Source organism: Rana temporaria, chromosome 8, assembly GCF_905171775.1.
Source record: "Rana temporaria chromosome 8, aRanTem1.1, whole genome shotgun sequence".
Lineage (NCBI taxonomy): Eukaryota > Metazoa > Chordata > Amphibia > Anura > Ranidae > Rana > Rana temporaria.
The window spans coordinates 67731602-67748845 of NC_053496.1; positions in this window are offsets into that span (position 1 = coordinate 67731602).

Below are 17244 nucleotides of genomic sequence, written 5' to 3' on the forward strand. Positions count from 1 at the left end.
GTGAACGTAAATTACGTCCAGCCCTATTCGCAAACGACTTACGCAAACAACGTAAAAAATTCAAAATTCGACTAGTGAACGACATCCATACTTAACATTGCGTACGCCTCATAGAAGCAGGAGCAACGTTACGCCGGAAAAGCCTTACGCAAACGACATAAAAAAATTCCGTCGGGCGCACTTACGTTTGTGAAAGAAACTAATAATACAGCGCTACTAACTTGACCTGTGAGAAAATTGTGTTTAAAACAAATAATAAATAACCAATATCAATTGTGATCCTGATAAGTGAACGCTAAAAATTAAATTAAAAGTCCAAATGAATGAGTGTAGAATATAGGATAATACAATTTATAGTCCATAAAAAAAACAGTGAGTTGAGTCCATCTAAGTGTCCACAAGTGTCTGCGTTTAAAAAGATCCTCCACCGGAGATATAGAAGAAAGACACCCAATGTGTGGGAAATGAAATCTCCTTACCAGAGAAAAAGACCGGGCTTTCAACGGTCTTATAGGATGTAGGGATGTTTAAAGTCTTCCCTGAAAAGATTACTCCGGATACTGCTACTACACCAGCACAAGAACTCCAAGGGACAAGATCCTAATCAAATCCACTCCAGTGAGCAATTGGCGTTGATGAAATTCATAAAATAGAGAATGATGGGAAACCACATAGTGCGTTACTGTATAAGAGGTTGATTTAATAAAAACAGGTGTGCACTTACAATTAAAACTTGATACAATCGCATGTGGGATATGGCGTGGAGAGGATGGTGTTTCCTCGAGTCCTCCGTCTGCTTCGTGCCTCCATTCGTCACGTGTCTCTCCGTCTAGCGTGATGACGTCACTACGGCTAAGCTCCTCCAAACCTTACGTTTGTGAATCGGTGTATCTAGGTCATTTGCATATTCTGTGCCGAAAACGACGGAAGCGACACCTAGCGGCCAGTGTAAATATGCACCCTAAGATACGACGGTGTAAGAGACTTACGCCAGTCGGATCTTAGGCTAATTTCGGCATATCTTGCTTTCTGAATACAGAAAGAAGGTACGACGGTGCAGCTTTGAATTTGCGCGGCGTATTTATAGATACGCCGGCGGAAATCAATGCTGAATCTAGCCCTATGTTTTTAGGCATAGTTAAGTTGCTTAGCTTTGTTTGATTAGTTTAGCTTTGTTTCAATGGTGAGAGAGACTTTTGATTAGCTCAAATTTATTTGGCAGCAGGACGACGACCCCAAAAAAGCAGCCGATGTCATTAAGAACAATCTTCAGTGTAAAGAAAAATATGCAGTCCTGGAAGGGATGGTTTGGACCTCACAGAGCCCTGATCTCAACAACATCTGTTTGGGACAGAAGGATTTGAGGCAACCTACATCCACAAATGATCCATGGTTCATTCTCCAAGATGATTGGAACAACCTACCTGTCGAGTTCCTTCTAAAACTGTGTGCAGGTGTACCTAGAAAACTTGAAGAATTAATACTGTTTAGAAGGCAGAGGGTGGTCACACCAAATATGAATTTGATTTGGATTTTTCTTCTGTTCATTTACTTTCCATTTTGTTCATTGATAAATAAACAAACTATAATCACTTCTATTTCTAAAAGCATTTTTTCACAACTGTCTAAAACTTTTGCACAGAACTGTATATATCATTACATTTATCTGTACAGTCAGTAGGTTTGGTTTGTTCTATGCGTTTCTGTAGCATATACAACACATCCTGTTCATGTTTACTTAACGAAGAGATTGGATTTCTGGAAGTTGGTTTGTAGGGTTTTCAGCTATTCATTTTGTTAATCCATGCTGTTGTTTGCTGAACTGTATATATTAATAATCCTGGCACTCCTATACCTGTATCCAGCTTTGCAAATAATAATATGAATTACTGAATGTATTTTTTCTAAAAGACAAGTTCACCTGAAACTGATCTTTATATATTTGATATATTTTGTAGAAAGCAAAAACCTTATAATTTCCTATATCTCTCAAAGATTTCAGTGTAGAGTTTTGTGCTTTAGTTTGTAAGTTTGCATGCTTGCCATGACTATTATAAGGGTGTCCTGCTCTCCTTGCTAGACTTTTTATTTACCTTTCATTATAGCGAACACAAGAGGAAAAGTGAAAAAAATCCCAAGGAGGGTGGAAACAACAAAAACACAAAGGTGTAGAGTAATAAAGCTTTAACTGAGACATCTGCCATTGGAGACCCTTATGCCTACTACACACAATCGGTTTTCCAGACGGTCAAAAGACCACCAGAAAAAACTGAGGGGAAAACCAAAACCTGGCTAGGTCCCTTTTCCCCTGTACACACGGCAGGGTTTTCCGACAGTAAAACTGCCAGGAGAACTTTGGTCAGGAAAACCGTCCGTGTGTATGCGCCGCGATTTGCGGCGAGAAAAAAGAGAAATTGTTCTAATTTTTTAAACCGCAGTTTTCCTGTCGGGAAAACTGCTAAGGAGCATACACACAGCCGGTTTTCCCAGCCAAAGGAAAACACGGCAGTTTTCATATGGGAAAAACAATCGTGTGTGTACTAGGCATAAGAGGTATAAAAAAAACGGTGGGTAACTTAGCCCGTCAGATTCTACTTGTATGCAAAATACCACTTTTCAACTTTGTTGGATAATCATTCATGAAGTAAATACTGTTTTCACAGGATGTTCCTGTGCCTACAAGGCTAGATACTAGATAGGGCCCTGTTTGTTACTCTGATCCCCTCCCAAACACATACAATTAGAAAATCATAAGGCCTTCACAAATTACTTTTTCGCTTGGGGACAATTTGGATTTCTCTTTCTGATGGGCTCCCCTTGTAGTGGTAGAGAAGCACTAACGGGCTAAATGTCAAAATGCAACAATAGCATGCCGGTCATGATGATACCATGCAAGGAGTAACCATCAGCAGATAGCATAGCATGAAACTGCCACTGAGTCCTCCAGCACAAAGGGGGAAATCGGCCATCCCCTTAAAATGTTGCTGCCTTAAAACCTGTCCTAGGTTGTGCGTCCAGAAATGAAGGCTTGCCTGCCATTTTATTCTATTGCACTGTTGGAGGAAGCCAAAGGGAACCCAATACATGTGGGGACGAAACATACATATGATATGTACTTATTAATAACACCCTAGTCAGGACAGATCAGACTCTTGGGTTAAGATTTTTTTTTATTATTTAAAAAGTACTGCAACTAAAAGAATGTTTGTATACTGCCCCACCATTCACTTAATAATCTTGAGTCAGTCTTATGCAAGTGATTGCTCTGATGAAGACTACAAAATAAAACACAGCTGTGCTCTAATTTAAGAACAAGATGAAAGATTTATGTTAACTATTCAATCACATGTTTGACTGTGTTGAAAGAGTAGGTGTCTTACCTATACAAAATGTTGACACCCTGAAAATCCCGTCATGACTTCATATATACATGTAAAAAGTGTGATGTCAGTGTTTTGAAATCACATGGATGCAATCGTGCATAGGAGGCACTGTTCGTAATTGCACCTTTATGGCCCTCTGTTGCAAAGCCTTGCTCACTGACAGAAGGGTTAAAAAGACACTGCACTCCATTTTTCATAATCCATACATACAGGGGTGTAACTATAAATCACAGGGCCCCTTAGCAAAATGTTGTATGGGGACCCTCCCCTGCAAACAGCCCCCCCCTGCCAGTGTGCCAATCAATTGCCGCTACTGTGCCCCATCAGATGCTGCCAGTGTGCCCATCAACTGCCGCTACTGTGCCCCATCAGATGCTGCCTGGCACTTACCTGTCTCGCAGCGGGTCAGCGGTGGTCTCTTGCATGTCCATGTTTTCTTCCGTCATCTCTCAGGCATCCAATTGCAGCCCCAGACCTTTCAGCCAATCAGGTAACTGTTAACAGACCCAGCAACCTGATTGGCTGAGAGGCGGATTCAGTGTTGGCAAAGGGAATTCCTTCACTTAGCTAACACACAGCTAAGTGAACAGTGAACGCCCAGCATGGCGCCCGCTGTTCACATTTTTGGCCGCCTATTAGAGTCTATGGCTCTAATCGGGTCCTTCCAAAAAACACCCCCGCCGCTGTAATTCAGGTGCCTGGCACCCAAAAAGATACTAGACACCTGAATAGGGGGTGTCAGCAGCAACCACAGATAGATTCATGCAATGCATGAATCTATAGTGAATCGAGCAGTGCAGAAGAGAGGGGGTGGACGCACCACCACTGAAACTTACATTCCTCATCCTCACCGTGCCCCACTCGGGTGCGGGCCCCATAATGTCCGCGTGGGTCGCTATGGCGGTAGTTCCGCCTCTGCATACATATCCAGTAATGTGTCACTTGTTGGGTTAGAGCTGAGTTTAGTCAGATTTTCAGAAAGATGAAACACATTTTAACCCTCTGCCCCATTAGGGCTGTGTCTGGAAGAAATTTCACACTCTGCATGAAATATGAAAATAGTCTTCTGGCTGGACCAGCCATATGGGGCTGCTTTTCACCCAAAATCTCTGTTTTGTCTAGGAGCATAAATGGATAAAACTGCATAGGCAGATTGGCTTAGACATTTTGCCAAATAATGCACGGCTCAATGTTTTCTATATTGCCTATTACTTTGCAGGTAAAAGCTCCATTATGATAGCTGTTGCTGAAAACAAGTTGGTAGTTGTGACGGATCTCAGATACCCCAGGTGGGCACATGCGCCAGTCCTGTGTCTCCTGTCCTCCAAACGCACTCGCAGCCTGCAGATTTGCCATAACCAGCCCTTAACCCCTCAATCACGAGACAATCCACACAGGTGTTGAGGGTTAAACATGCAGAGCACAAAACAGTTTATTAAATCCAAAACATACAGTTTTACACACATTTAGGGACACTCCCCTTAGGCCCCATACACACGAGAGGATTTCAGAAGATTTCTATGCGATGGCGTGTACACACCATCGCATTGAAATCCGCGCTGAAATCCTCTGGCGATGACGTGTCGCGCCGTCGCCGCTATTATGACGCGGCGACGGCGCGACGCTGTCATATAAGGAATTCCACGCATGCGTCAAATCATTACGACGCGTGCGGGTAATCCCTTTGGACGGATGGATCCGGTAAGTCTGTACAGACGAGCGGATCCATCCGTTGGAATGGATTCCAGCAGATGGATTTGTTGTGCATGTCAGCAAATATCCGATCTGCTGGAATCCATCCCAGAGGAGATTTCTCCGCGGAAACGGATCCGCTGGCGTGTACACACCATAGGATCTATCCGCAGAAACACATTTGCTGGGATTTATCTGCGGATGGATTCTATCGTGTGTATGGGGCCTAAGCCTTGTCAAAGAGGGGATGGGGACAAGGAACAACCAATGGGAACTGAACATTTGTACATTGAAACAGGCTACAGATATACATAATGAGATTATGGTAAGCAGGCAGCCTCTCAATACACATCCCCTGCGGAGAGATGTCTCCAGTCCAGACCATTGTCTGTGCAATGAACCAAGACAATTAGACACAGCAACAAGGGGGGGGGGGGTGTGGGGGAGAAGGCATGTAGCATTACATTACATTATCTCAATGCCAGCTTGTCCCGGGTCTCCAGTATCTCCTGGCCCATAATCTGTGGGTAACAGGCCCGCCCACAGTCCCTTCCAAAACACACAGTGACAGTGGGTTCTGTCACAGTAGTATAGACCTATTCAATTTAGGGTATCTAGGTTCATCAAATGCATTTTATTTCTCCCCAGTTGACTTGGGCAGGTAGAGATGTTTTAACGTATAAGTCAAATCGTTTTACTGCTAAAAACCCATTCAAGAGATTTTTCCATCATAGCCTTCCTTGTAATGATTCATTGAACATGAGAAATTGCAGGGACATAGAAATAAACGGCAATAGAGCTCACAGAGGTTCTAATCTTTCCATACACTATCTTTAAAGGGGTTGTAAAGGTTTGTTTTTTATTTTCTAAATAGGTTCCTTTAAGCTAGTGCATTGTTGGTTCACTTACTTTTTCCTTTAATTTCCCTTCTAAATGAATTTCTCACTTCCTGTTCCTCCTCAGTAGGAGAAACAGGAAGTGAGAAATTCAGACAAAGAAAAAAAACATTTAGAAGGGAAATCGAAGGAAAAGGTAAGTGAACCAACAATGCACTAGCTTAAAGGAACCTATTTAGAAAATAAAAAACGAACCTTTACAACCACTTTAAAACAAAAATTTGTGGAACAGGAAGGGTGTTTTTTTTTTATTTGCAGGCGATACAGTACATACTATGTTATATAAAAAAACAATAGGTATAGAGCAATAAATGTCCAATAAATATTGTAGTAGCGCTCTTTGTTCGAGGTGAAATGAACAAACTTCTTTATGTGTCAATCCTCATAAAGGAAAATAGCAGAAATGAGATGGAAGTAAGAGGTGCCCAAAAGTGCAGTTCGTTAGTGAAAACAATGATATGGTATGGTATAGCGTAGAGACCACGACCCTTATACTATATACTATGTTATACTTCTGACTCTCATGCTGATCATTTAGCTTTGATATTTTCTTAGTCACTGATCTGAGGCACGTATTTGGATGAGGAATTCAAATTTTTGACTCTTTTGACAGAATGCATAACCAGGTCTGTATTTCAAAAAGTTTTCATGGTAGGGATACTCTAATATACTTTCAAAAAACCTATTAGCTGGAAGTTCGCATGATCCACTCTTATGACTCAGTTCACAGGTCTGGATTTGCTAATCTTCCAGGTATACTATATATACCAGGGCAAGAAGACACAAAGACATGCTGTTGCCATTGTAAATAGACATAGTTACATATAGTTACATAGTGGGTGAGGTTGAAAAAAGACACAAGTCCAACCTATGTGTGTGATTTTATCCACTTAACCCCCGGACCATATTGCTGCCCAAAGACCAGAGCACTTTTTGCGATTCGGGACTGCGCGGCTTTAACTGACAATTGCGCGGTCGTGCGACGTGGCTCCCAAACAAAATTGGCGTCCTTTTTTTCCCACAAATAGAGCTTTCTTTTGGTGGTATTTGATCACCTCTGCGGTTTTTATTTTTTGCGCTATAAACAAAAATAGAGCGACAATTTTGAAAAAAATTTATATTTTTTACTTTTTGCTGTAATAAATATCCCCCAAAAATATATATAAAAATATTTTTTTTCCTCAGTTTAGGCCGATACGTATTCTTCTACATATTTTTCGTAAAAAAAAATCGCAATAAGCGTTTATTGATTGGTTTGCGCAAAAGTTATAGCGTTTACAAAATAGGGGGTATTTTTATGGCATTTTATTAATATTTTTTTTTACTAGTAATGGCGGCGATCAGCGATTTTTTTTTCGGTACTGCGACATTATGGCGAACACTTCTGATACTTTTGACACATTTTTGGGACCATTGGCATTTTTATAGCAATCGGTGCTATAAAAATGCATTGGATTACTATAAAAATGCCACTGGCAGTGAAGGGGTTAACACTAGGGGGCGGGGAAGGGGTTAAGTATGTCCCTGGGTGTGTTCTTTCTGTGGGGGGGGGGGTGGCCTCACTAGGGGAAACACTGATCCTCTGTTCATACATTGTATGAACAGAAGATCAGCATTTCCGCCCCTGACAGGACCGGGAGCTGTGTGTTTACACACACAGCTCCCGGTCCCCGCTCTGTAACGAGCAATCGTGGGTGCCCGGCGGCGATCGAGCCCGCCGGGCACACGCACGGGAGTCCGGGGCGAGCGGGGGGGGGCGCGCGCGCCCCTAGTGGCCGCTCAAAGAGCCGCCGTATAGCTACGGGCTCTCGCCCAGGAGAGCCGACCTGCCGCCGTAGAATGACGGCGGCTGGTCGGCAAGTAGTTAAGTCAGTATTACCTTGTATATCCCTGTATGTTGTGGTCGTTCAGGTGCTTATCCAATAGACTCTTGAAACCATTAAGGTTCCCCTGCTGAGACCCTGGCCTGTGGACATCATACTGCCATAAGCACATCTGAATGGTTATGCCTTTTAGTACAAGCTCCACCACTTGTATCCCTACTGCTAGAATGCGCCAATGAAGACAACGTGGATTCTGTTCTAAACTTCAAATGTACCTACCACCAAATTAGAGAAAGGAGAGATAGTTTTCATGTTATCAGAAAGTTCTATACTCCTTTCAACATTCCCTGTTCCCTCTAACCAGTAAATGATTGCATTCCTGCAGGCAGGTCCCCTGCTGTGTAGACACCAACCAGTTTGGACAAAGTTTGCTTCTTGTGGGATGGAGTCCCTCTACCAAAAAATAGCAATGTGCCAAAGTTACATCAGGCTCTTTGGTCCCTCACAGGAGGCAGTGTAGGAATCCAGGAAAGTAGGATTATGTGAATCTTTGGACTCATCATTACATTTCTCTCTCTCTCTCTATCAGTGTTCTTTTTTCCAAAAATATTTGAATTCCAGTTCACCTTTTTTCCTCTCAATTGTTACATTTAAAAGTGTGTTGCTGCATAATATATATACATTTTTAATGCTTTTGTTTGTACAAGTATATATTGCACACAATGGCCATATGTATTGAATGTCCACTTGATAAGGGCATATGATACTATTCATTCAGCCATGTGGAATGTAAAACTGGCTCCGATTAGCCTGTTGGATGACTATAGTCGTCTTCTAGCTGCTGACGGCAGACCAATTACCTTCAAAGAAAACAAATAAAAAATCTGCTGATTGACAATTTGCCTGTAGACACACATTTCAAAAAGGCTTGTATAAACATCAAATATTCTCAAATTTTACAAACTCAAGCAGTTTCCTTGGAAACCTATATCAAAATGTTTTATGTGTCCGATATTTTAGAGAAATAAAGCACTGTTTTTCATGTCCAAGTTGGCTCTGTGCTTCGGAGCACCAAATATTAATTACAATGAGGGAATTAATGAAATCCTTGGTCCGAATCCACGTTTCAGATCCTTATGGCAGTTTGTTTTACCTGTGCCTGCAGTGCAGAACATTTTATGCTACAATGGACTGGGTAACTGCTATTTTTCTGTAAAATAAAAATGACTATTGCTGTCTTATAGTGGATGAATGAAAACCCTATGGCCCGGATTCAAGTAGCACTTACGCCGGCGTATCCCGAGATACGCCGCGTAAGTGTAAATAATACGCCGATTCACGAACATACTTGCGCCCGGCGCATTAATATACGCGGTTTACGTAAGTTGTACGTCCGGCGTAAAGTTATTCCCCATCTATGAGGCGCAACTCATGCAAAGGTATGGACCAGGGAACAACGTAGTAGTACATGAATAGGGCTGGGCGTAGGTTACGTTCACATCGTAGGTAGTGATTCGACGTATCTTAGGGAGTATTTTCGACGTGATTCTGAGCAAGCGCACTGGGATGCGTCCACGGGACGGCGCATGCGCCGTTCGTTCGGCCCATCATTTGCATGGGGTCACGCTTCATTTAAATGGATCACGCCCACTTCCACCTACTTTGAATTAGGCTGGCTTACGCCTACGAATTTACGTTACGCCGGCGCAACGTTGGGAGCATTTGCTTTGTGAATTCCATGCTTGCCTCTCTGCGTTGCGTCGGCGTAGCGTAAAAGAGATACGCTATGGCGGCATATATATGCGCCGATGTATGTGAATCCGGGCCCATATGTTTAAAGTTGAACTCCAGTCAGCCTGCAGAGAATTATATCTGACCACCCTTTCCCACATTTTAGGGAACTAATCCTAGATTAGTGGTGGGTAACTTGGAAATTTTATAGGGCCCCCAGTGTTGCCACCCTGACACTTCTCAGCAGGTTGCACAATAGCAGCTAATTTTTGTGCATTTAGGTACATTGCATGGAATTGGGCAGCCAAATCAAAATGAATGGGCTGTAATGCATAACAAATAATAAAAAGTAGACTATACAGTAGTCTCACCCACCTCAGGGAAATCGGTCTCCCCAGGACCCTTAGTAATGTCTGGAACAGCAGCTACAAACTGGTAGTACTGAAAGACATAAGAATAAATGCTCCCATAGTGCAATATGTTGAACAAAATGTATTTAATAAAAACAAATTGATTGCACTTACAAAGTAGAAGCCATTCAATAGGGGTAAAGCAGCATGTCTTTAAAAACGAAACCACGGCGTCTCCATCAGCTTTACTTCACTTCCTGTAATGTTTGCCCGTCCACCACCTGAGAGTAAAAACTGTGATGATGTCACCGTTGTAGGCTCCACCCTACATGTTTCGTCACTAACAAACGTCGTCTTGGGATTGGCCAGGTCATCATGCATACTAATTTTATACACCTCCAACGCCATCTTAACTACTGGCCGCTGGATCAACGTAATCGAAAAAAGGCGGCACCGCCATTTTAACTGCTGGCGGTGAGGGCTGCAGATAAAATGGTGATGCCACCCTTTATTCTATTACATTGATCCAGCGACCAAGACATTACCAGCCTGGAGTTTGCATGTTCTCCCTGTGCCTGCGTGGGTTTCCTCCAGGTACTCCAATTTCCTCCTACACTCCAGAGACATGCTGGTAGGATAATTGTATGGATCCTATCTTAATTGGCCCTTTGTATGTATGAATGTCAGTTAGGCACCTTAAAGGGGTTGTAAAGGTACAATTTTTTTTCCCTAAATAGCTTCCTTTACCTTAGTGCAGTCCTCCTTCACTTACCTCATCCTTCTATTTTGCTTTTAAATGTCCTTATTTCTGCTGAGAAATCCTCACTTCCTGTTCTTCCATCCGTAGACGGTCAGCGTATAGTTACCCCTGCTATATGAGGGGTAGCTAATGTTAAGTATGGCCTTCGTTCCCGTGCCGAGTTTTGAAATTTTACGTCGTTTGTGTAAGTCGTTCGCGAATACGGCTGGACGTAACTTACGTTCACGCGGGCCAGACAAATACGCCATTGTATCTGAATCCAGCCCACTATGGCTGCCCTGTACCCCCTTTTTTTTAAAGGGAGAGAGCTGACTTGGCCAAAGGCCCTTTTATTGGCCCCTTTATACCTGCTGGCCATAGTTCAAGGTCATGCAGGGCGTTATGGTTTAAACATTTCTACTGGGCGAATCTGTATATAAATGCACCAGGAACACAAATCTCCAACCCCTTGGTAGTGTCTCAACCCCTTGGTAGTGTCTCAACCCCTTGGTAGTGTCTCAACCCCTTGGTAGTGGCAAAAACAAACCTCATGCCTAGTAAACATTCATTTGGAGAAGGTTTTAGTGTTTCCTAACAGACACCATATTCTGCCACACACTTTGGATACCATGTGAAAAAAATGTAAATAAACTGGAAGTGATAAATGCATGAGATTGTAGTAGTTTGGAAATCTGTTTACTTGCTAATTCTAAATACTACACAGCTACTGCAGTTTAAACCCAACACTTCTTCCAGGTATCAGTACTAAAAGATTGGATTGATTGCAGAATGCAGACTCATCATAAATTATTGTATTATATTAATATGGTGTTTCTCCTCGTTTCACTTGCACAAATTCCATGTGTGATGAACCATGGAAGGGTTAAGTTTCACGTTAACTTTATATTGCCAATTTTCCACTCTTTTAACACAGCAGTGTAATCTGATATATGGAAAGGAACAATAAACAATTTCCTGGGTGCCCTGTAGAATAAAATTTGGTTGGTAACACTGTCGGTGCTGTTGCGGAGTTAGTAATATGGTCTATTTGTAATGAAGAATTGTGGGCAGGATTTTAACTCAATTAAAGCCGTTGTACCTTTGTAAAGAGTGTCTGTTGCAGATGTCATCTTGTGTGAAAATGTATTTATTATAATCCATTAAAGCATATGTAAAGCCAAAATGTTATTTATCATTTTAAAGTTATGTTATGCTGCCTGTGTCCAGCTGGGGAGATCTCTTTTACTCTTTGTCCTTTAAAATGGTAGTAAACTCTGTTTTTTATCTTGTACCTACAGGTAAGCCTATAATAAGGCTTACCTGTAGGTACACTAAATACCTCCTAAGGCCCCATACACACGGGAGGATTTATCAGCGGATAAATCCTCTCGAGGATTTGCGCGGATTTTGATGCGATGGAGTGTACTCACCATCGAATCGAAATCCGCGCCGAAATCCTCTGGCGATGACGTGTCGCGCCGTCGCCGCGATGATGACGCGGCGACGTGCGCGACGCTGTCATATAAGGAATTCCACGCATGCGTCAAATCATTACGACGCATGCGGGGGATCCCTTTGGGCGGATTGATCCGGTGAGTCTGTACAGACCAGCGGATCAATCCGTTGGGATGGATTCCAGCGGATAGATTTGAAGACATGTCTTCAAATATTTATCTGCTGGAAATCCATTGCATGGGAGAAAAATCCGCGGAAACAGATCCGCTGGATTGTACACACCATAGAATCTATCCGCTGAAACCCATTCGCTGGGATTTTTCAGCGGATGGATTCTATCGTGTGTATGGGGCCTAAGAGTGTACCATTTAGGAGATATTTACATGTGTACATAGGCGTGCACACAGGGTGTGCCAGGTGTGCCTGGGCACACCCTAATCACCTTGTATGCTGCAGATGCCCCCGGTTTAAACCCGTCATATTTCAACAAAATAATAAAAAATAAAGTAGTAAAAATAAAAACTACTGACACCGTCCACTGCCACCAAACTCTGCCCTACTGACATCGTCCATGGCTCTACTGACACCGACAGTATATACTGTATACACATGCACATGTGTTTGAGCTTTGGGGTGCACACCCTAATGCAATAGGCTGCGCACACCTGTGCATGTGTAACAGCCGGTGATGTCACTCTCAATGAAAGCAAACGGTTTGCAGGAAATATATTTTGCTTGACTTCCCCATCACGAAAGGCAAATCCACTTTGCACTACAAGTGCACTACAAGTGCAAAGTGCACTTCAAACTGCAGTGAAAGTGCACTTGGAAGTGCAGTTGCTGTAGATCCGAGGGGGACATGCGAGAAAAATAAAAAAACAGCATTTTAGCTTGCACATGATTGGATAATAAAATCAGCAGAGCTTCCCCTCATTTCAGATCTACTCCTCATATTTACAGCGACTGCACTTCTCAGTGCAATTTCAAGTGCACTTTGCACTTGTAATTTGCACTTGTATGCAAAGTGGATTTTTCTTTCATAAATAACCCCCACAGTGTTGACAGGAGAATCCCCCCGCCATTGTGTTCTCCCAGTGGAGGGAGGGGGACGTCCCCTCTGGGAGAATACAGTGATTATTGCTAGCAGCTATAACAGCCACTAGCAATAATCGCATGTAAAATAGATTGATCAACTTGGGTACAACCAGCCTGCCCATACATGGTTCGAATGTTGGTGGGTTCCTGCTAAACCGGCCAAGATTTGAAGCATCTATGGCCAGCTTAACTGGTCACAGGAACAAAATGTTGTGTTCTGGTGTGCAGTTTTAAAATGTCTTCATTATATTTCAGTTCAGCATGTTTTACCAAACTTATGAGATGTACCAGCATTTGTTCTGCTGGTGATTTGGATGTGTGATATCAGTAATTTCCCTCCTACCTAAGCCCTGACTGCACAGATATCTGTGTGCCTAAAGTCACAATGTTAGAGTCAGTGACCGCATGATGAAAGCAAAAATGTCTGTACAAGGTGAGACAATTCACATATTATTATTCTTACATATGACAGCTCACCTGCCAACACATTGGGTATGGGGGGTTTACCTTGTTTTCACTCGTTTTCGTTGTCAAAAACCCTATGCCTAGAATTACCTGAATGCTGGTTTCTCTAGCACCGAAAACCAACATACTGAATGAAGCAGTGATTGCCGGTGTTTTGGTGATGCTTTGTTGTGAGATTGGAAATAGATGGTTTTAGCTCTGATCCTTTTGCAAAAGCAGTATTTTTGATGAGGAGAAAATACATATGGATTTGAAGTTAACTTGTTGTTGAGTTCATGGATGAAGTTAAAGTGGAGTTTCCATCCCCAAATTTTGTTTTCATTATTGTGCTCGTTAGACCAAAAAAAAACAAAACATTTTTTTTTTACTCATCTGGAAATGCCTGTTGCTATGTGGTCCCACGAAATTTGCATTTGAAACCACCTAGGATTCTGACATCTCCCTCTAATGCTCCTGGGAAATGTGTGTCATCATTTCCCAGGATGCAGTGCGCTGTCCAATTATCACTCCCCATCCAAGACTTCCAGGAAGTAAGTGCTTGTCGGCTTCACAATGCCCACAAGCAAAATGACAACGGTGTAGACATAGTTTTATAAACTATCTTTTTTGAATATCTAAGCGGATCGGTGGCGGATTGTAAAATAGTAAGTGACCGGATTTATATTATAAGAAAGCAGGATGAAAGGACATACATTTAAAAAATGATAATTGTGGTTGGAACTCCGTTTTAAGGTTAGGACTGGATTTTAGGGAAATAAAGGTTAGGCTACTTTTACACTAAAAACTGAACACTTGACACGTATTTTAAAAAAAATAGACATTATTGTGGCTTTGTAGTTATTATTTTTAAATGAAGCAGCATAAGTACCTGAACTTTACTTGGCCTGAACTTTACTTTACTATTGCAATCGTCTATACAGCAGAACTCAGACTGCAATCTGTTGTGCTGCAGTGCTCATGTGATATGCTGATAGGAGCTGTGAATGGAGATTAGCTCATCAGCGCAGTGCTCCTCTTAAGGCCCATAGACACAATCAAAAATTGTACAAAACATACCGCTTTCAAAGTGATCATACGATAAACTGATCGTTCGTACATCGCTTTCGTACAAAATTTTTCAAAGGGACAAACATTTTTCTCGTACGATACCAAATAGTAAGTTTTTTGTTTAATCAGTACAGTTTTCGTCCGAAAATACAATACAAATACACTACAACACATGACATTGCTTCCAAATTTGTATTCTGTTGTATGAGAATTTTCATACTTTAGTTGCATCTTCATTTTCTATCTGGGAGCTAGCATGCAAAAAAAGAAAAAACGATCATTCGCCCTATAATCGCATCCCTATCTGGGGAAATGACGAGCTCCCTTCAAGGCTTTCTGGAGATGGAAGAGGGCTGGTTGTATTAAAATCTATTGAGCACCTGTCAATTTCCTTTACATTCTTTCTGCTGAAATTCCCTATGCTCTCCATAACGAAATGGGAGCAAGGCATTGGTCCTATTTCAGGGCATGTTTGGGAATCTGTTCTCCAGTCTCTTCCCCTAGTTTCCCTTTCTCACTCCCACAGATTAAGCCAGATTTTTAAACCACATATGGTAAATAGGACCCCTGAATTTCTCTGTGCCATAGGATTAGGATCTAACCCAACTTGTGCTAGATATGGTAAGCCCAGCTTCCTTATTTACCTTTTATGGCATTGTCCCAAACTCCAAAGGAATTGAGCGGAGGCAGTGGGGTTCCCCTATTGGGCTATTGGAGGTAAATCTTCCAGTTGAACTACTCCCCTGTCTATTGGGCTAAATTGACTCCTCCTCTTTGGACCCTCGTGTACTGACAACTGTTTTGCATGTCTTTTTTGTGGCTTGCAGACAAATTGTCCTTGGGTAGACTTCCTTACACCCCCTTACCTTATCTGATTGGATAACAGACCTCAACAAGTGTATGTTGCTTGAAAAACATACCCATTTCCTTTGAAATTCAATGAGAAAGTTTAATGCAAACTGGTCAAAATGGCTTGAAATTGTGCCACAACTTTGGATAGGCTCTTTACTTTTAAAGTATAGCTGAAAAAGTTTTTGTTTCTTGGTATTTTTTTTATTGATATATTTCTCTGAATGTCAATGTTTGGAAGTTGATATGCTGTCACTGTAAGTGCCTCTTACTGGATATGTATGCTCCATGGATATGCTTTTGTGTCCCTTCTTCAATGCCCTGTGTGGTGCATTTTGTTTGACTTGTTTGAATGTTCATATAAAATTTAATTTTTTAAAATCAAATCTGATTTATAAAACAAAATAAAAATTAAGCCATACATGGCACCCGGCTTGACAAAAGTCAAAATTCCACTCGGCCAAGTGGAAAATTATCAGTGAAACATTGCCTGCGTGCTATCAATAGCCACCAGAGAAGATCTTAACATCCGTTGGGTTTAGCGTTGATGTGGAAAGCACATGATTTAGCCTATGGGCTGAGCGAAAAAAAATTAAGCCTCGTGTGTGCTACTTTATGTGTTACTGGAAAGGGTAAGTATTAAAAGTTAAAGGGGTTGTAAAGGTTTGTTTTTTATTTTCTAAATAGGTTACTATAAGCTAGTGCATTGTTGGTTCACTTACCTTTTCCTTCAATTTCCCTTCTAAATGTTGTTTTTCTTTGTCTGAATTTCTCACTTCCTGTTCCTCCTCAGTAAGGTGTTCAGTAAGCTGTTCTAAATTACTTTCCCCCGCTCGGATGATGGTGGAAAGCTTACTGAGGAGAAACAGGAAGTGAGAAATTCAAACAAAGAAAAAAAAACATTTAGAAGGGGAATTGAAGGAAAAGGTAAGTGAACCAATAATGCACTAGCTTAAAGGAACCTATTTAGAAAATAAAAGACAAACCTTTACAACCCCTTTAATTATTGGGTTAGGGTTACTCAATGTAACATGAGAAACACAGGGGCAGATCCACAGAGAGAGTACGCCGGCGTATCTATTGATACGGCGGCGTACTTTCAAATTTCCTGCGTCGTATCTTTGTTTTGAATCCTCAAGACAAGATACGACGGCATCTGGGTTAGATCCGACAGGCCTTACGGCTTTGTATGCCCTCGGATCTAAGATGCAATTTTTCGGCGCCCGCTGGGTGGCGTTCACGTCGTTTTCCGCGTCGAGTATGCAAATTAGCTATTTCCGACGATCCACGAACGTACGAGCGGCCGTCGCATTCTTTTACGTCGTTTCTAGTCGGCTTTTTCCGGCGTATAGTTAAAGCTGCTGTTTTGTGGCGTATAGTTAGACCTGCTATGTTAAGTTTGGCCGTCGTTCCCGCGTTTAATTTGAATCTGCCCCACAATCTCTACCTATCTAAACATCGACCGGTTCTATACATGATATAAACAATTGCCTTTCCATCCAATAATTTTTTTGTGACTAAAATTTGAGGGCTTTTCTTGCAAATCAGTTTTGGCAATTGCTTGTTTGCTGACAAAAACTTAGCAAGGCTGTTTCAATGTATGAAATGCAGAGTGTGTGAGTTATCTATTCAGTTATACAAAACTCTTTGCCAGCCCTATGGGCACCATGTCTGCCATCTACGAGATGGGTCACCAATTCTTTCATCAACTCTCCCTGT